The sequence below is a fragment of the Callorhinus ursinus genome, unplaced genomic scaffold, assembly GCF_003265705.2.
Source record: "Callorhinus ursinus isolate GAN/ISIS: 27379988/994484 unplaced genomic scaffold, GSC_fseal_2.0 scaffold8, whole genome shotgun sequence".
In the NCBI taxonomy this organism is placed as follows: domain Eukaryota; kingdom Metazoa; phylum Chordata; class Mammalia; order Carnivora; family Otariidae; genus Callorhinus; species Callorhinus ursinus.
In genome coordinates, this window is record NW_027397070.1 from 1,109,228 (window position 1) to 1,130,485 (window position 21,258).

Below are 21,258 nucleotides of genomic sequence, written 5' to 3' on the forward strand. Positions count from 1 at the left end.
AGTAAATACAATAGGCCCTGTACTTTGCAAATATTACCTCATTAAACTTTCAAAACAACTCTGATGGATCATTGTTCTTATTCTCAGTTAACGGATTAGGAAATGCAAATTCAGAAAAGATCAAAGTTGCCTCCTCCCTTCTGAAAAATAACTGGTAGAATTCAAAATTAAGTCTATCTGACTCCAAAGGCTATGCTTTCTCCATTACATGCCCCATGTTAAATATCACAGGAGAAAAAAAATTACCCACAGTACAACCACAGTTATATACCAAAACAGTACATGAAACACTGGAATAAGATGTGTTTGCTGTGTGAATAAAATAACATGATCACATTGACCCCAAGATGTTTGCAACAGTATTAGTGCTTTTTGAGTACTGGGCTTAACACTTTTTATTTTCTGCTTTATAATATTCTTTATTTTTCAAACTACTTAGCAGGAGCTCAATACTGAGCATTATTTAACAAACAGAAAAAAAATACAATCCGCTTTATTTTATTTCATTTATTTAATTTTTTGTGCACAGTAAATATATACAGTATTTGGTTTGGTTTCGTTTTTTTAGAGAGAGCATGCACAAGACAGAGGGAGAGAAAGAATCTCAAACAGGCTCCATGCTCAACGTGGAGCCCAGCTTGGGGCTCAGTCTTATGCCCGAGATCATGACTTGGGCCAAAATCAAGAGTAGGAGGCTTTAACTGACTGAGCCACTCAGGTGCCCCTATACAGTTTTTATTTGTCCATAATACCTTAAAAAATCTTTAAAAATGGGGATTAAAAGGAAATAGTAGGAGGAATTAACCAAAAAGCCACTTTATGCAAAAAATTCAAAAACAAATAGATAACAGTAAAAATGTTCTTTAAGCAAACTTTGCTTCAAAGACAAAATCAGGTAAAATTTTAAAATTTCTTAAATATACTGTTAACATAAAAATAATAAGGGACATGCTAAGTAATTCAGAAAAATCATGTACCAGAGGAATACTTGTAGCATAAGACATTTATATCGATATAATTATCAGGATGCCTGTGTGGCTCAGTGGGTTAAGCCTCGGGTCTTGGTTTCTGCTCAGGTTATGATCTCAGGGTCCTGGGATCAAGCCCCACACATTGGTTGGGCTCCATGCTTGGCATGGAATCTGCTTGTCCCTCTCCCTCTGCTCCTCCTCCAGCTTGAGTTCTCTCTTTCTCTCTCCCCGCTCTCGCATAAATAAATAAAATCTTTAAAAAATACATATGTATAATTATCAAATGACTATAATGCTAGTGAAGGAAAAATACAAGTCAAAATTAAGCAGGATTGGATTAATGAATAAAAGTAAAAATGAATGATATGAAGTGCAAAGTAAAATATCAAATCTAAACAGCTTTTAACTGTCTTTTCTGCATCTATGTACGTTTTCATATAATTCATCTTCTTAGTTCTATTACCATTATATAATATATTATGATTTCTAAAATTTAACTCTCTTGAATTCCTGGAATAAAATTCAAGTGATTATAACATATTATTTCTCAATATTCTCTTATAATTATTTTTGCTAATATCTTGGTGTTTTGCATTGATTATTTTAGTAAGATTGTTCACTGGTTTTCTTTTTTTGTTGTAGGTTTTTCAGATTTTGGATCAATACTGTATTTGTTAAATAAGTTAATTTATAATTTTCTGTTTTATTTTGCCCTTGAATAATCTTTTCTTTTTCTTTTTCAAATTTTATTTAAGTTCTAACTAGTTAACATAGAGTGTAATCTTGGTTTCAGGAGCAGAATTTAGTGATTCAACACTTACATACAACACCCAGTGCTCATCACAACAGGTGCCTTCCTTAACACCCATCACCCATCTAGCCCATCCCCACCTACCTCCCTCCATCAGCTTGTTCTCTATTGTTAAGAGTCTCCTATGGTTTGTTTCCCTCTCTCTTTTTTATCCCCTCCCCATGTTCATTTGTTTTCTCATTCTTTTTGATGGCTGAGTAATATTCCATTGCAAATATATATCACATCTTCTTTATCAATTCTTCAGTCAATGGACATTTGGGCTCTTTCCATTGTTTGGCTATTGTTGATAATGCTGTTATAAACACTGTGGTGTATATGCCCCTTCAAATCTGTGTTTTTGTGTCGGGTAAATACCTAGTAGTGCAATTGCTGGATCATAGGGTAGTTCTATTTTTAACTATGTAAGGAACCTCCATACTGTTTTCCAGAGCAATACACTCTATTTTAGAATGCCAAAATCCAAGCAAGGTGAAACTGCATTTTGTCGTTATTATTTGACACTCGTATTAACTGGATTACAATAATTAATTATACATGACCAAATGACACAGCATTAAAACAAGATTTTTTTATTGCTAGCCCTTCAAATCACTGTGGACTAATGCTCCCTTAAGTTGGAAAGGTGCAAAAATTACAAAAAGACCTACCTTTCCTGATAATTGATTTTAATAACTATTCCTACATGTAGAGGGCTTAATGCCCTATCACCATAGGCAAATGAAGATAGCAAAGGCAGCTGGGGCTCATGAGTTTGTTAGGAAATGCTTTGCAATTGAGTGCAGTTTAAAGTTCACTGTCCAGGAAATGAGGAGATAATGCAGGGAAAGGGCAGGTAATTATTCAAAGAGGAGAGGAAGAAATCGGATACAAATTCCTGCAATGTACCTGCCAATTTTTCAGCCTGCACATGCCTCTGCCTGTTTTCTTTGCTTCCCTCCTTTTCTGTCTACACCAAGAGCCAGAAACCAGGAAGTAGAGATGGGGGGAGAATACAGCTTTTCTTTATGTAAGGTTACAAGATAGAAGTGGGAAATCCTGTGTAAGTCTCCCCAGTATTTCTAAGCCAAATATTGGAAAGTGAAAACAGCAGGAAGAAGAACGTATTTGTTTTTTTTTTTTCATTTGAAGACCCAGGAAGAAAAGATTTAGAAGACCAAATAACTAATCACTCCATACATGGCCATCCTTAATATACTAGGTATGTTCCTTAAAAGTGGTGTATAAACTGGATTTATTATCTTATCAGCCCCCCTTCAGCCTCAAGATTTGTATGGGGACAGAATTGAAAAATAAAAAATCACAATATCAACCCTAATTATTCACTGCAAAAATCATCCTACCCTTAGCAAAAATCATCCTACCCTGCCCTCAAGCTCTTCCGTACATGGTACCTGTTAGAGATTCAGTCTCCAGTGTATTTAAGACAGATATAAGGGCATCCCTTAAGGCTTGTTATAAATTATGACAAAATTTTAACATTTATTAGATTCATATAGCATGTAAAGGAAGTCTATTAAATTATTTTATCCAATTTTCAATCTGTTTAAAATATTTCATAATGTTAGGTGTTTGTTTCATACATGGTAGGGAGGGGTCGTAGGAGACTTCCCACATATGGCTGAATGCATGACACACTGGGATGTGAGCCAAGTTCATCATCATTCTTGGCTACACCTCACAAGGATGAAAGTGGGTCCTTTTCTCCCTTAGCGATGGCTGTGTAAATGGCCAGGAGTTTTGACCCATGAATCCCACCCCATTTTTTCTAAGGAGAAAATCTGCTAAGAGAACAACCACCACAACAACAAAAAACATGAAGTTGAGATGTTGTCTCCCAAGTTTTACAACAAAGTAAATATTCAGCCATAGGGATTGAGCCATCAATTTGTTAATGTTCTAAGAAAAGAAAACCTCTAAAATACAAAGATTATAAAGTGAAATAGGAAGTGTTTATAGGGTAATACTAGGTTAAAGAAACAGACAATTCCATCACCCCATTCTTCGAGCATTCTTATTGTTGCACCCACTAAATCCTTTTGTTTTCTTTAAGCTTCTGTCTCAATAATTATGTTTCTTATTCAACAGGGTTTTTAAGGCTCTCCTCACTACCTTCCTCTTTTTGTCCTTGCCTGGCACACTTGAATGCAGAAGAGCCCATATCTCTTCACAATGTCACCTGAAAGTACTCAAGAGATATACTCAAAAAATAAATAAAAGTGCATATTTTTATAAGCTTCCAAGGCCTTCAGCTTATATCTCAAAACCCAAGTGTCTGGGAGCGCTTGGGTGGCTCAGTCAGTTGGATGTCTGCCTTCGGCTCAGGTCATGATCCCAGGGTCCTGGGATAGAGCCCCACATCAGGCTCCTTGCTCAGCAGGGAGACTGCTTCTCTCTCTGCCCTTCTCCCATGCTCGTGCATGCTCTCTCACTCTCTTGCTCTCTCTCAAAAACAAAAAAACAAAACAAAACAAAACAAAAAAAGCATGTGTCTGGCATCTTGATGGAATGGCATCCCTTATGACCAAAATTTCCTTTGGAGGATGTGAGCACTTTTCCCTGCACCGGTTCAGAGCTGCACAAGGAGGACAATTACAAATCCCAATACTGCCTAATTCAGGCAGATGAGGAGCCAATTCCAGAGATGCCGGAAGGGGATCTGGGCCAAGACTCCCAAGTGACGACACTGAAAGGAAAGCCTCCGGACACCCATTCCCAGCCATCCTGCACATAGTAGGTGTTCACTGAGTATACTTAGTATCAGTTTGTCTTATTACAGTAACTACATTGTTAGCTAATGGGCTCTTTTCACAAATGCTATTCCAGGCATTGACGTCACTTAAAACACAAGTCTCCATGAGCAACAGATCCTCCCACTTCAAGCCAGTCAGACCAAAAGTGTCTGACTCTCCCTTCCGGACTCAAGGAAGCTACTGTACTGTTCCAAACTATGACCTCCTTTCGTTTTTTCTTTTTCCACTTTGATGGGTCTATTTATACTTTCAAAAGAAAACACGGGTGGTTGACTTTTTTGTTTGCTTGCTTGTTTGTCTGTTTTTACAAGAAGACCCCTAAGATACAAAGAAGCCATTAGTCCTCCTGCAGTTGGTCCAATCTGGCTCAGGGATATGGAGAATTTACAAGTCAGATGCCAGAGACTTAGCTGTTCTGGAGGGGGTCAGTGCAGCTGGAAGGGGAAGAGTTTCTATCTCACTCTTTCCTCTTCCATGCTGTTAACAAGAACCGAACAGAATTTACCTCCTGAAAGAGTAAACTCTCACCGAAATAACACTCTAATTCTAATTTCAAGACTAAAATGTATTTGTTGCAAAAGAAAAACAACAAATTAAGGGAACATTTATAACTTCAACCTACAGAAATTACCACTGTTAACTGCTTAGCGTTTATACTTTCCACTTCACCTGTGTTCGTGTATATAAAAAAATATGTCTAGAAAGATGTGGGGAATTCACATTATTTCAAAGAACAGGTGTTTCTCAAAGTCACTGCAAGAAGGTACTTCTGTTTCTTCAAAACAATCTCTTTATATAGTTAAATATAACCTCCCATTTCTGACCTGTGAGTCCTGGTAAGAACCCTCCAGAAATCCCTTCTCAGTGAGTTGATGACAAGACACTATCAGTGGATAGGGTACATTCCCTGGATAATGTACATTCACTAACGAGCCATCAATAGATACCAAGTTTACTTTCACATCATTGCTAGCACTGGTCCCTCCCAGGTAACTAAGCCCCATCCTGCACCCTGAGCAGCACTCCTGGATAAGCCAGCTAGAACGGCACTTGGCTGATGTGTGTTTTATGTTTCAGGGCCTGGGACAGCAGGCTGGATCAGACCTCAAGAGTAAGAAGTGACTGGAACAGAGGGGAAGACTGTGGCCCTCTTTTGTAAATATGGTACCTCGTCTCCACACCTTGTTGATCTCTACTGGTTTTGACAGTATCCAAACCAGGGACCGGAATATATTCATTACAGAGGGTGGGGATGCTCTGGAAAAGGAGATGCCAGTTTTGCCATAGGAAGGTTTTACTCAAAGCATACAGCAAGTGCAACACATTTGTACATCAGAAATCTGGTACCTACAGACACTGGCCTGCATCACTGTGCTCTGAGAGAGATGCACAAGGAGAACGTCACATACAAGAACACCAGTGCACGGGAGGAGAGAGGTCAGGTCACAGCTAGGCACACCGATGATTTTTCTAAGGTAGTAATTAGGATATACTGGATCCGGAAAGGTCTGTTCTAATGATCTAATCGTTATTTAATTGTAGGCAAAGAGCTTAAGTCTTTGGAATTTCTGTTTCCTGAAATCAGAGATAATTATTTTATAAGCTTTTAAAAGACATGGCTTCAACACATGGGTTAAGTGCCTGGCATGTCTTGGGTGCTCAACAAATGGTAGATACCGTTTTGCTCTTTCTCAATAACTAACTTTGGCCTCAAAGACCTTTCTATCAATATCTGAGGAGCTCTATTATACCACACTGGCAAAATAATATTAGTAACAATAATAACCCTAAAGCACACATCCAGGACCCATCCCATCCCTGGTCACCGTGGTAGGCATTGCAGTGCATGTTCAGCAAATGCAACCATTAGAGGATAAAAGGAGCCTGAGGCATTCATTCCCAAACTCACGGCCATGAGCAGACCTGCCCGCCTGTGCTGCCCAGCCTGCCGTGGGCACTAATGGCTCCATCCTCCCTCTTCAGCAGGGACTGAGCCACCCTCAGGGCCGGAGGTGGGAGGATGGTCCCCTGGCAACACATACCAGATGCTTTGGGGCCAGGGAGAGAGAGGAGTGACCGAAGCCAGGCTGTGCTCTCTCCTGCCGTCCTGGCGATCTTCTTCAGATGAGGGTGTGCTAAATGGTCTGTTCAGGACCATCTCACTGTGGCTCACAGATCCAACCGGCCCTGTTCTTGGTCATTGTCACTTCCTCTGCAGGATGCAGTAGCACCCAGAGAGTCATTCAATCTCAACCTGAGATATTCACACAAGAAGGGGAGTTTGTGGCTCTGAACTGCAAATACTTTGCAAGTAATCCCACTTACGTTCTTCCTTGGTTTGGGCGCCACCCCAGTGGGGAGATATTTCAAATGATTTTTTTCAAAGTTCAGGCTCCTCCAGGAATGGATGGTTTTCTGGGAGCTGGTAGAAAGCAGCCAAGACCATCATTCTCACCACCTCGGCTGTGAGGCCAGGAGACTCGGGGAGTATTTCTGTGCACTTAGGATGCCCATGGCAGGAAGAACAGTAAAAACTGGAAGGCCAAAACCTCAGAGCTTATACCCCAGACTCACCTGTTGCCAGGACCCGGAGACCCACAGACCCTAAACTGAAAAGAAGATCAAAAACTGTGGGCAGCTTAACTGTAGCGTGGGAAGGAAATGGGTGGCTGTGTTGCAGGAAAAACCACCTGTTACTGCATTCAGTCCACAATGGCTTCATTCTGCAGTCCTAAAATGGACTCATCTTCAAACCCTAGCTGACTGAAAAAACAGGCAATATTTTCTTTTAATTTTAATCATTTTCTTTTTTCTTTAAACTTTTGATACATTTCAAATTATAAAAGCAATTCTGCTTACTGTAATAAACGAAACAATACGAATATGATAAAGAAAAAGTTAACCCTCACTCACCCATTCTCTCTCATTCCTAAGAGGTAAATAATTTTAACAACCTGCTGAGTGTCCTCCCCACCATTCTCCCTGTTCATATAAATATAAACAAACATATATATAGGGTTGGCTGTTTGGTTTGTATGCTTATTGTTTTGTTGGTTTGTTTTTATTGATAGATGTGTATGTGTATGTCGTTTTCACATAGTGTAATCATAGGCATCCCTACAGGTCAGTAGATATTATTCTAACTCATTCATTTTTTTAAATTTATTTTTATTTTTTTATTGAAGTGCATTTAATGTGCAGTGCTATATTAGTTTCAGGTGTACAATACAATGGTTCAACAATTTCATACATTACTCAGTGCTCATCATTTTAACTAATGTCTAACAGTCCATAGCATGAATGTACCATAGTCTACTCAAGCATTTCTTTATTGATAGATACTCAGTTTTGTCTGTTTAGGACTATTGCTGTGATAAAAAACTGTATCTATATTTGCAGTTTATACCTTTGGAATAGAATTCTAAAAATTTGATTACTGGATCAAAGGATATCTTTACCTTTGTTTTTAACAGACTTTTTAGATTACTTTCAAGTAAAGTTGTAGCATGTCACACTCTAACCAGCAATTTGTGTGTATTTTCCCTTTATTCTTGCAAGTTTTAGACAATATGGGGTGTTTCAAATTTATAAATATGATAGGTTAAAAATGAACTCATTGTTGGTCTAATTTGCATTTCTCTGATTTCCAGTGAGATCAAAAGTTTATGGCCAGTTGAGTTTTCTCTTCTGTAAATAGCCTTTTGTGTCTTTGTCCATTCTTCTTTTAGGTTATTTACTTCTCATTAATAAGATATAGCTAAAGATGTCAAAATTTTCTGTCATTTCCTCAGTCTATTTGTTTTCTGACTTTGTTTATAGTACATGGCATGGTACGTTTTGCCTTTGAATATACTCCAAATTTCATATAGTCATATATGTCTGTTTTTTTCTGTAGCCTCTGATTTCCACCTGTTGGAGGAAGTCATCGAGCAATATGAGCACTGGTTGACCTTCAAGCTGGACCCCAGCAATTGGACAGTCCTTGCCCCCTTCCTTATCTTTGAAATGTACATCCTATGCACCATTCCCACACTAGCAGCCACTTCAAGGTTGCAGCCTTAAGAGAGCAGTGTGTTGTTGAGACCATCTGGACTGAATACATGACAGAACTCAGCTAAGGCCTCTATATAAACTTAAGATTCAGGGTGGCAGGGGCAGAGATCTACTCATCCTGAGGCCACCCAAGACAGACCTCATATCTAAGTCTCTTTGCTTATTAAACCTGTCACCTACTAATCTGGAGTGTTCTGCCTCTTCCTTCTGTCTTTCCTCACCCCTGTGTATCAGGGCCAGTTTCAGATTTCACTTAGGAAACTTCCGAGATTTCAAACCAACATCACCTGACTTCGAATATCTCCCATAATCCATATATATACAAATACTCTTAGATATTTAGCCAGTAGTCTTATTTTGATTTTTACCATAAAGTCTTTTGGCCATCTGGAAATTATCTTTATTTATACAGTCTATTTTCCACCACTGCAATGTCCTTGTCATATTTTACTTTCTTATATATATGTATGCGTAATCAAACAGTATATGTCCTCATTAAGACATTTGCTTGCTTCCAAACATTACCGAAGAGTGTAAGAATCACAGCAGAATTGGGTGCTATTGAGGATAATCGCTAAATTCCACAGCAACAACACGAAAGAAGAAATTCTTGGCCATTCGACTGGGGTGAGAGGCAAAACCCGTTTGATGTTAGCGAAAGAGACATTAGAGGGGAGACTGGGAACATCAAGAGGTGACCCCTCTGGAAAATCCTCGTCTTGTGCAGAAAGGAGGAAGATGTTTAACTTGTCCCACCTGACTCCTCCCTAAGTTTAGGTCTGCCTACAGTCATGTGTCTAGATAGTAATGAGCTTCTTAACTGGCTGAACATGTCAGGTTCTTGTGGCACAAGAGAAAATACAAGAGAAAGATAGCCAGAGCTAAAAGAAGGTGCAGTAGCCTATATCCCACTGTTTATTGACACCATTTTCCATGAATTTCCTGTGAGTGTAATGAGTTTGTCTAGATTCTGAACCAACTTGTCTGAACCTACACCTGCCTCCAAAGAGCTGCTACCTAGGAGGGGTTCCTAGCAGCAAGAGGCTGTGGAGTGGTCCAAGTGTGGGCTCGGTGAGGAGGAAGACACTGCACCCAAGTCTTCCAGGAAACTGTAGGTGGAAGGTTCTGCAGCCCCTGAAGAAACCACCAACACACCATCATGAGAAAGCAAACATTTGAATATCTGCTGCTGAGATGTAATCTCTAGCCAGGCAGAGATAACCAACAAGAAGAGGCAGGAACCTCTCCTTCCCAATCTGGGGCTGTTCACATAGAGGAAGAGTAGTCTAACCACCAGGGAAATAAGGCTGCTCAGCCCAGGAGAGAATGAGAGTTCCTTATTCTCTGTCCAGCCTCTGAGGGGTGACAAGGGATGAAGTCTGGAAGGACAGCACAGTCCACCTGTCATTGGAGCTACTGGAGCCTTCCACTGGAGGAGGAGGGCACAGCTTTGAGTCTACATGGTAATCAAGGTTTAAGATGAATACATGAATAGTTGGAGCAAAGCTGGTGTAATAAGTGAGAGAAAAAGGAAGGGTAACCAGTTTCCTAGTGGAAAAGAGAAGGTTGATAAAGCAAACTATTAGCAAATATCAAGAGAAATTAAAGCCGATTCCTGTTTTTATCCTATGACTTGAAATACTCTCATCAAACCAGTAATATTTGGATCTCTTCTGGACTTTACCATGTTCTGCTTACTGGCTTAATCCCGTGCCTAGATCATATTGTTTTGTTTAGAGTAAGCTTTTTTTTGTAATAAATAAGAAAATCCAATTTTAATATTCTTTTTCAAAATGTAGTTCACAATTCCAGGATATTTGTTCTATCTTATTCATTTTGCCTTGTTCAAACAGTGGGATTCTGATTGGAATCACATGGGAAAGTTTGACATTTTAGGACATTATGTTTTCCTATACAGAAATGTTATCTGCCGGTTCATTTATTTAGATCTTATTTTAGCCCTTTAAAAGTAAGTTTTGCTCGTTTGTTTCCAGAAAAGTTCGGAAAATGAAATGAATCCCTGAATAAGTGGAGAGCGAATGTCTCATCTTCTGTGTTTGTTTCTCTCTCTGAGCAGAGTAGATGGCCAACGGAAAGTGGAGCAGCATCCCCAGCCCACAAGTACCTAGGAGGGAGAGGATCCTATTTTTAATGGCTGTGACAGAAGACTGTTGGTTTTTATGTTCCAGACACAATGCTGGGAAAGACCTTGTCCTTAGAGCTTTCCTTATTCCAGAGCTCAAGCAGAAAACAAGAGTAAGAGCCCCAACCAGTAAGAAGAACATGGCACTCTGCAGGACACAGAGAGCAGGTACCAAGTTCTGCCCTATGATCATGAGGACCCCGGCACCTTCAGTCTGTACATGACCCCACAAGTAGGCCACTGACTTCCGCTACTAATTAGCACAAAATAATGTTTTTCATGTTCATATCCGAGGCTTTTCTGTTTCCTTCTCTCTACATACTTTATTAGGCAATGTAAAATATCTTAGGCATAAGGCCTATACACAGAGAGCTTACTATCTAATAGACATGAGAATATCTCACTCGATGTAAGCTTTGTAAGACATCAATTTTTTTCTTACCAATAAGCATTCACCTAATGAGAGTTGAATGAACAAATGACCCATGTGTAATACAAGGCATATTTATACCCAATGGTTAGAATTTATATGGAGACAAATTTCAGCTAGAGTTTTTTCAAAACAAAATAGAAAACTTTGAAGTGTAAAAAGTGCCTCATTACCAAAAATATTCAAAGAAAAGTGGAATGTTCTCTTTCCAGTGATGTTATAGAATTACAATCTGATATGATTTTGTGCAAAATCAAGAATTTTAAGTTTTGAATGGGGAAAAAATGCCATAAAAGAATCAAACAACTAAAATGCTTGTAAAATTCACCACTGATAAAAAAAATCACTTCCAGATTCATGGAAACTGGAATTAGAGTTTGTACTTGAAGCATGTGTAGTAATTTAAATGAGGGGCATTCTAGGCAGGGTAAATTATTAAGGGCAAAGTTCAAGAAATAATAAGCAAGAAAAGCTTAGGAAATTAAAAGTTTTTAATATTACTAAAAAGGACAATTTTTATTGGGTAGCACTGTGAGATAATATAAAATGTTAGCTTGAGGCAACTGTTAGTCCAAGAGACCACACAGAACGGGGTTTCCTTTCAGACAGAGAAGTCATGAGATTATCCATCTTTACCATAATCAAAATTAAGGAATAATTTAAAATTGTTTTTCAGAATGAGCTGTTCATTTACATTTAAACTGTTAAATAACATCAAAGATTTACTTTTATAAGCACATTTCTAAATGTATGGAAATACTGGATTTCCATAAAAATCCATTCGAGGAACAGATAAATTTCTTTTTCCCTGAGCAATTCAACCAGCAACTAATAGCCCATATTGGAGAAAAGGAAAAATATAAACACTTTCCCAAATGTGTTTCAATTTTATGATCACTTTCCAGCCTGAGTTTCATTTGTGGTAAGGGAGAGATTAACCACTTCTCCCCATTCATTAACCTCATAAAGAACAAATTTTAAATCAAATAATACAGACCAAACACATAAAACACAGCTACATTCTGCTTCACTTTATACTTTGTTCTCTTCCTGGTCTGGCTGCAATAACCCTTGCATGATTTTCATTGAAAATAACTCCTGAATTCACGTGCGATTTTACCCTCCTTTGAACCTGTACCAGCGTGGTTCAGCTATGTTCCCGTCTACTTTCTTGCTGTTCAGGGGATTAAATTGCCACCAAGGATAAACCAGGCAGAAAGTCCTTAGATTTTAGGGCTAAATTCTAATTTACCCCCCTGTGTCTTTCTTTTATCATGTTTGGTGCCTAATTTGGTTTACTCTTAGAAAAATATGGTTTGGTGTACATAAAACAGAATGGTTCTTCAGGCAGCAATGTGCTAAGTTTTTAGGGATCTTGTAGCTCTGTTTTTCTACTAATTGGTGCAGATTTTGAGAATCAAGTAAACACTCAATAGACATTAACACTATACTAAAACTGATACGGTTGTTCTGCCTTTTGGTGATTCTCTTATTTCCACATCATTCAGAAGAGAAAGGCATTCTTTAAAACTAGAAACTGACAACAGTGAGAAAGAGAAATCTATGTTATCAAATAGAAGGCTTTCTATAATATTATTCAGTGATGGATGAAGGAAGTTTGGATGGATGAAAGTCAAAGTTTGCACCATTTATTTTCATCAATATCTACAATCCATCCTAGAAAAGCAATCAACAGAGTCAGAATAATGCCACTCACTCAGGGACCTCTGTTCCTGTCAAGGGAAGATTTTCTTGGTGCAGAATGTTGGGCGATGCTACAACAGACTCGTTTTGGATCTTGAATGGTGGAAAAGAACAAGGACAATTTGGAGGAAAGAGAGAAGAAACAGGCATGGGCCATGGACGGAGAAGATTGGTCCAAAAAGGCACACTCAAGATTTGTTATTAGAATAGGCTTCCAGCATCTCAAAACTAGAAACCAGTGTGGAAAAGAGGGTACACACAAAGATGCAAGAAATAAATTAGTATAACTGCTTTGAAGACAGATTTCTTTAAGTGGACATCTGTGCCTTTCATGATTTTCTGCCCGGTAGAGACTCCATATTTTTGTGAGTTGTGCAAGTTATTCACTGTATGTGTGGGAGCATCATTCATATCTTAATCTAAGAGACAGAGAAAGACAGCGTTGAGATATGAAGAAAGACAGATTTCTGAGAGCAGCATCTGAGTGTAGATCCAGCTCTGCCAAATACTCTCTTTGGAGAACAAGCTGGCATGAGTCAAGACTCTGTCATTTACAAACAAAAGATCCATAATTAATACAGCCAAAGGGAGGGGAGAAACTTTTGCACTATTTTATAAGCTGAATTTATGGTGCATGGAAGCATTTTCTAGTCAAAATAATTAGAATTATATAAAGGCAGGTAATCATCGGCTTACCTTCATTATAGTGAATATGAGTCATGTTAATCCAAAGTATGTTTACATACTGATTGGAAAAATTTGGAAAAATACTGAAAACATTCACAACTCTGCCACACAGGTAAACACTCATTTTTACTTGTTTCTCTTTCACTTTTTTGCACATTATTACATCATATGGTAGGAACAATTTTATGTTCTTTTATTAACAGTCTCATTTTTGTCATTTAAAACCTGGCATTCATAGTTTAAGTTGATGATGATCTACTACTCTACACCATAGGCATGCCACACTTAACTTTATAATTTTCCTGTTTGGCGATATTTTGGTTCTTTATTTCCAATTTTAAATCCTTTAAAATAGCATTATGGTAACCATCTTAAATCTAAATTTTATTCATTCATTCATTCATTCATTCACTCATTTATTAAGCAATCTCTACACCCAACATGGGGATCAAACTCACAACCCCGAGATCAAGAGTCACCACAGCTAGGTGCCCCTTAAATCTAAATTTTAACTTAAAATTTTCATCATTTCATTAGGACAGCATCCTAGAACTGGACTTAGTGGTTCAACGGGTAAAAACAGTTAACACCCTTTTTGTTCCTCGTCTTTCTTAATAACAAAACTCTTTTAAAAAGTTTTCTAAATTTATGATCTCTACACCATCTCCCCTGTATACTTGAACCCACTCCAGTCAGATTTCATTCCTACCATTTCACTGAAATTACTCTTGCTAAGGTCCCAAATGAGTTTCCAATCAACAAATCCGATGATCCATTACAATTCTTTATCTTACCGAATCTCAGAAAAATGTGACATTGTGGCTACACTCTCCCTGAACCCCATCTTTGCCTAAATTCTGGGACTCTGTGTTCTCCTGGTTCGCCTTCCACCTCACAAACCACTCTGGCCCAGTCTTCTTCTCTAGACTTCCCCCCTTCTTGCTGGCACTCTACACATTGCATTGTCTCAGGGTTCAATTCTAAAACATATTATCTACTTACATTTATCGTTTTTTTCAAAGATTTTATTTATTTATTTGAGAGACAGTGAGCCAGAGAGAGCATGAATAAGGGGAGGGATAGAGGAAGAGGAGAAGCAGACTCCCCACTGAGCAGGGAGCCCCATGTGCGGTTCCATCCCAGGAGCCTGAGATCATGACCAGAGCCAAAGGCAGATGCTTAACCGACTGAGTCACCCAAGTGCCCCAACATTCATCCTCTTTTTAAATAATCTTGAAGGGGTTCAAGACATACCACCCAAAAATATGCCACTTTGACATATTGGTATTTTGAGCTGAAGGCACTTAGAAAACAGAAGGAGCAAGAAGGGATCTCTGACAACCCCCCCCACACACACACAACTCTTTTTCTTCCTGATAGCAAGAGGTGAGACTCCTGTATGAAAGACGCCCTCGATATCCCAGAAAAGAAGCATTCCTAACACCAGAGCTGGGAGTTGTGCAAACTGACCTTGTTAAAATCACTCTTTTCTTCCCCTTACAGCTACCCATGTGTTCTAGTTCCTTGTCCGCAGTTGCCACTCTTGGTTCAACTCAGCATATAAGCACTTAGCTCTGGCTACTTCTTGGGGGTCCCCATTTTTCCACGAAGGTTTCCCTGTACATGTACAAATTATTAAATAAAATCCACATGCTTTCCCCCTGTTAATCTGCTTATTTCAACTTAATTTTTATGCCCAGCTGGAGACCCTAAAAGGGAGAAGGTAAGGCTCTACCTCCCCTACGATCTCATCTAGAAATATGGCTTTAATTACCACTGACTTATCCACTGGTGGATGATTCACAAATTTACATCTCCAACCCAGCCCTCTCTGTTGAAAGCCAGGCTCATACATACTGTAACCTTTATAACATCTATGCTGGATGTCTAATTGGCATCTATCTAATATTCAACATATCCAAAACATAATGCCTGATTCCCTCCCAGAGGCCCTTCCCTTGCTCTTCTCCATCTCAAGGAAAAAAAAAAAGGCAGTATAATGTATCTAGTGACTAGAGCCAAACACCTTAGAGTCTTCTTTAACTCTCTCTTCCTTCATACCCCACACTGTCAAACAAACCGTCCACACAAGACTTACTGCCTATCAGAAAAAGTCTGATTTCATTTTTCAATTCAAGTAATGTTACATGCTGGATTTCAGTGACAATAATGGTGTTCAGGGACAGGCCACCCCAAATTATGCCACTATGGCATATTGATTACTTTGAATTAAAGTCACTTAGGAAACAGCTGGTGCAAGAGGCACACTCTGACCCTCCTCTGTCCCCCTGAAAGCTGGAACTAAGTTCCCCATGTGAAGGGGTACCCTTCCTGCACCTGGAGGTAAAAGCTATCCCTATTGCTGGAGATAGGAAAGGTAAGGCCTGGGAGGTTGCTTAAACAAAACTTGCTACTTCATTACTAATTTACTACTTCAAGCCCAAACCCCTTTGTCTTGTCAATTCTTGACAACTGTATTGTTTCTTTGGATAAAAGATAGAAAAGCCACCTGCTTTGTTCACTTCTTTGAGACTCATATATCTTTGAGCACCTCTGTGTACAAATAAATATTTTTCTTCTGTTAATCTGTCTTATGTCAATGTCATTATTAGACCAGCCAAAAAACCTAGAAGGAAAGAGAGGGAAAGTTTCTCTTTTCCCTGCAACAACCAATTCATTTATAAATGCTAATTCTAAGATGATAGATGATAGATAGATAGATATAGATAGATGATAGATAGATAGACAGAGAGACAGACAGACAGATAGAGAGATAGAGAGATAGATAGATAGATGATAGATGATAGATAGATAGATAGATAGATAGATAGATAGATAGATAGATGCAAGGAATCTTGTCTTGAGGTTGCTGCCTAACTAAAATATATCCCTGTCTTGTTACAGTTCTTGCTTAGCTATTAAGAACTCTCCCTCTGAAGAAACCAATAAATTATCTCCTTGTGTGGTACTTTGGAGATTTTGGCACTCTGGAGTAATACACCATAGTAATAAGATTCAGAATGGTTGAAACACATACTTTTTTTTTTAAAGGGAAGGGTAGAATGGAAAGGGAAATGGGAAAGCATAGCAGCATGACATCGGGATCTCAAGCATGTTCTAGAGCAGACACGAGTTTTAAGAAAATCATATACACAGTTGGATTCCTCTAGAATTATCTATGCCTACATAACCCATGGGAAGTCTTCATACAACTCTGAGAGTACATGAACCCCAGTTTGAAGACTACTGGTCTAAAATGGGACACTATTACAGTCTAGCAGAAGTATCTAGAAGAGGTACAAATTATTACAACATACGGAAGAGTTATTTTCCCCACCACACACCCACACACTGATTTGAGATACTGTCCATCATATAGTAAATATCCACATACAGTTGGGCCTCTTTATTGACCTGCCATTCCATTTAATTACCCGTCTTCTCCTCTTAGTTTGCACTTAAGAGTTTTCCTTCTTTTCTCTTTCTTTTTACTTTTATGCAATAGAAGATGTGCTCTTTTCTTCCACATGTTCTTTTAACTCTTTTTGGTTTTGTGTATAAATGCTGTATTTAAGTTGTAGTTTATATTATAACCTGTCTTTTGGTAGTGGTTTTTTTCTTCTCTTTTAGGTATTCTGGCATATAATCATTTCATCTGCAAACATGCAGGCAATATTTTACTACTTTCTTTACAATTCTTATGCTTCTAATTCTTTTTCTCTGAGCTGACCACATTAGCAAGTAACTCCAACACAATGTTAAATAGTGGTAAAGATAGCAGACTTTGTCTTCCTTTTAACCTTCATAGGGAAGTTTCTAATATTTCCCCATAAGAAGGTGCTGGTTTGGACATATGCATTTTTTTGTTGTTGTTGCTAAGGAATTCATTAGTAATTCCTTTTTTTTTTTTAGTGTTTTTAACATGAATGCGTGTTGTATTTTGTCAGTGCCTTTTCTGCATCATTGGAGATGTTCATATGATTTTTCTTCCTAGCTCTTATGCAAGTTATGAAGCTACTCATTCATAACTGCAAATACTTGGCTCCTGTACTTTGCTTATATTGTTGGAAGTGCTGATGCCTATCACACATTGCCCCCTAGAGTTCATTTACTTTATATATGTCCAGTCTTCCCAACTGTATAATTGGAATATTCTATTTTGTAACATGTTATTAAACATCCCTACACCCTTAAGTTGCATGAACTTCTGGTAGCAGGCACTCAACAGTTGACCTACTACAACCCCTGTCTATCACTGCTCGGAAAATTGTCAATCTCCTTTAACTAGACACATTCCTGTTGGTACCTACCTGGAATTTTGAAATCATCATACCTGAGACAGGAAAGAAAAAAAAATTCCAAGGGAAACTCTCATATAAGTGTTACTTCTTCCAAAAAACTAAAACAATTCCTTCTATTCTTCCCAGACTAAATCCCCACCTTTGAGAGCATTCCTGGTAAGTATCCTTATCAGTAGAGAGAAAATCTTAAGAAAGATACCTAGAAGTTTTGCTAGCATTTCTGTGGTTACAGATTTGATGAGATTTGACAGTGCTCTGATTAGAAATCATGTTCTCAAGAAAGTGTAACAACTTACAAATAACCAGATCCTCCAGCGACCACCCCACATTTCTGTTGGTTTCTTCACTAGCAGAAATCAGAGGACAGGGGAGGGCAGAGCACAGTTCACCTCTGACTTTGCATCTCTGAGAGGGAGCTAACTCCAATCTGAGTTACAATTACACTGCGCTTCAAAAAAAAATGCTGGAAGAAGCAGTATCCCTATTGTACATAATTTCATACATGAAGAATGGAACTAATACCCATAATTAACATCAGAGACGATCACAGCTCTTTACTCATCACCAACTCTCGGCCACTTACCTCAGACCCACAGTAAGAAGTGAAGGAGGGAAGGATGGGGTTAGGTGTGCCAGGACCGGCACTTTGTCCAAGGAATATAGCTGAGGAAATGTGTTTAATTGGTAGGTACTTAGAATCATCAGAGTGAGGACTGGAGGCAAAGAACGGAAGAGAACTTCTTCCTTAATCTCTCTTCTACCAGTCCCTAATCCTTTCTGTAAATATAGGAAACCAGAAAACAGGGTTTCAGATAACTAATATGTAAAAGCTAATATGAGAAATTACTGGGATTTGCACAGGTGCCCAGACTGAAATATAAGAAACACTCAGATTTTTGCAAAACCACATTTTTAAAAGAATTTTCCTTATTGAGCACCTGGGTGGCTCAGTCAGTTAAGTGCCTGCCTTTGGCTCAGGTCATGATCTCAGGGTCCTGGGACCAAGCCCCAAGTCAGCCTCCCTGCTCAGCAGGGAGTCTGCTTCTCCCTCTACCTCCTCCTCTCACCCTGCTCATGCCTTCTCTTTCTCAAATGAATGAATAAAATCTTTAAAAACGAAAAGAATTTTCCTTATTTATTTTACATTCCTTGGAATAAACCCCAGAGGGACCCCTGGGGTCCCTGTAGATTTCATTTCCAGGGCTACATCATATCCCTCTCTTGGCCCTTCCCCTCTCCCTCACTCACATGTGAGCTGGACACACAAGAGCATTTTCAATATGAGCCAGATACCAGGCTGCTTTCTCACATCTGAGAATTCCCTCCTTTATATTTTCAGAGGGAATTTAGAGAAGGTCTAACTTTTTCAACTAATTTAAACCTGTCCAGATTGAAAGATATAACAAAGCCATGGCAGACTCTAACCAACTGAGGGAAAGGATCAGATCTTTTCTCAACCTTTGATTTATACCCCTCAGAGAATGTAGTCAGAAGTCACACAGGCAAATAACTTCATAGATTTCCATTAAAGGTGAGGAGTGGGAGGAAGAGAGTTCCAGGCATGAAGAATATTCAGAAGGTCATCACTGGAGAACATTTTAACACTATGTTTTGTTTTCTTTCTTTTTCTTTGCTTTTCCCTCTCTGTATGGTCTATGTTCCTTTGATCTACCAGAACGAGTTACATTGTATTAAGGAAAACATGAAAATAAAATTTGAATTAAAAATTTGAGACCACATGGGGGCAATGCTTCCATGGGCAGAAGTGACTGGCTGGGAACTAGAACTGTGTGATGGGAGAAGCAGGAAAGAGGATATTCAATGACGAGTTTGATGTGACAGGTCAGATTTTGATTGGTTGTGAAAACAGAATGAAGACCACCCAAGCTTCCAAACCAAAAGGGGCAGAAAAATCTAGAGCAGTGAACCACTCCCACTGAACATCGTCGGTTCCAGGCCTCCAAACTGAATCCTCAGAGACTCCAGGAAGAAGTAAGAATAGAGATTCCCCTGAGAACTTCACTTATGCTCCTGTGTGTCCAGCTAAACTGTGAGTGAGGGGGAGGGGAAGGGCTAGGGGAGGGATATGATGCAGCTCTGGAAATGAAATCTACAGGGACCCCACGGGTCCTTCCGGGGTTTATTCTAAGGAATGTAAAATAAATAAGGAGAATTCTTTAAAAAACAAAAAACAAAACCAAAAAAAAAACAAAAAAACGTTTCTCATGTATGAAAATCTTCTCACTCCTCCTGAACAGGGTCAAATGGACAGCCACCAATGGAACAGAGCCCTCCTGACCTGAAAGTTCAGGAAAGAAAGAGCTTCACAGTGAACTGCAGTTACGGAGAAAATACTTTGGGTTTCTTCCTGTGGTTGAGGCAGGATCCTGGGGAAAGCCTCCACATTCTGATAGAAGTGCAATCAAACGAGAAGGAGAAGGTCAGTGGAAGATTCACAGCCAGTCTTAACAGAGAGGATCAGTGCTTTTGCCTGCACGTGAACGATTCTCACCTCCATGACTCAACCACGTCTCTGTGCGCAGCGAGTAACACTGTGCTACTCAGGCACCTGTACCCTGCGCCCAAGCTCTACTCAGCACTGCGCCCTCTTCTACAAGGGCTCCAGGGCACTGACTTTAACTCTGAGGAAAGGGAAACACGAGGGGCTTTTTATAAGCTGATGTCAAATATTTCATTTGAAGATCATGGGCAGAGGGATGATGTTTTCAAATACCATCTAATGTATTTTGTTTCTCAGTGTGAAGTCTTTACTCTGTTAAAACTAGTCCAAAATCCTGAGGCTCAATATGAGAAAGGAGAAAGAACCAAAGAACAAAGAGAGAACAGAATAAAATTTTGCCCTTGAGCTCCTTTGTAGATTTTTACAAATATACTGAAAATACAAAATCTTAAAAGCCATGACCGTCAAATTCAGTAGTGAAAGAAAATAGATTTTGACATTCTGAAAAGACGGGCTTAGAAGATCAAGTACCAAAAGCTGAGGGAAAATGGTTTAAAGTTTATAAAGGGCAGAGTGTAAAGATGGCACAGTATGGTTGAAAATCTGGTTCCTCCCGAAAAGAGGATACAATTCCAACTGACTGGCTAGGGAAGAGTCAAAGGAGGTATAGCCAGAAGTTATAAGCCAGTTGTCTTTGAAAAGTGCCCCACATCATCTCTTCTCTAGGGTCAGAACCCTGAGCAGGTGAATGGGCGGAGGGCAAGTCACACTTGGGGTGACCATGAACCGACGAGCAGTGAGTGTAAACACAGCGTTTGGATCATTGTGTCTCACATCAGTACCCACCACAGAGCATCCACTACAAGGAAGTGCCCAACAACCATGCAGACAAGATGATCCCTCCAGAGGACGTCACCAGCCTGTCTCTAGTCTATTTCAATGCT

General features: G+C 39.1%; 1 long non-coding RNA gene and 1 gene segment (V, D, J or C); both read left to right on the forward strand.

The window, feature by feature from the left end:
- LOC112822597 (T cell receptor alpha chain constant-like) overlaps nucleotides 1-21,258 on the forward strand; it is a 387,302-nt gene that overhangs the window by 101,565 nt on the left and 264,479 nt on the right.
- LOC112822604 (uncharacterized) lies at nucleotides 1,691-19,896 on the forward strand. Of its 2 annotated transcripts, XR_003207741.2 has the most exons (6): nucleotides 1,691-2,983; nucleotides 3,871-4,515; nucleotides 5,613-5,646; nucleotides 8,431-10,051; nucleotides 10,666-10,899; nucleotides 19,724-19,896. It is a non-coding gene; the product is annotated as an uncharacterized lncRNA (long non-coding RNA). The 2 variants fall into 2 exon arrangements; XR_012378931.1 differs by having other exon boundaries at nucleotides 8,431-10,899.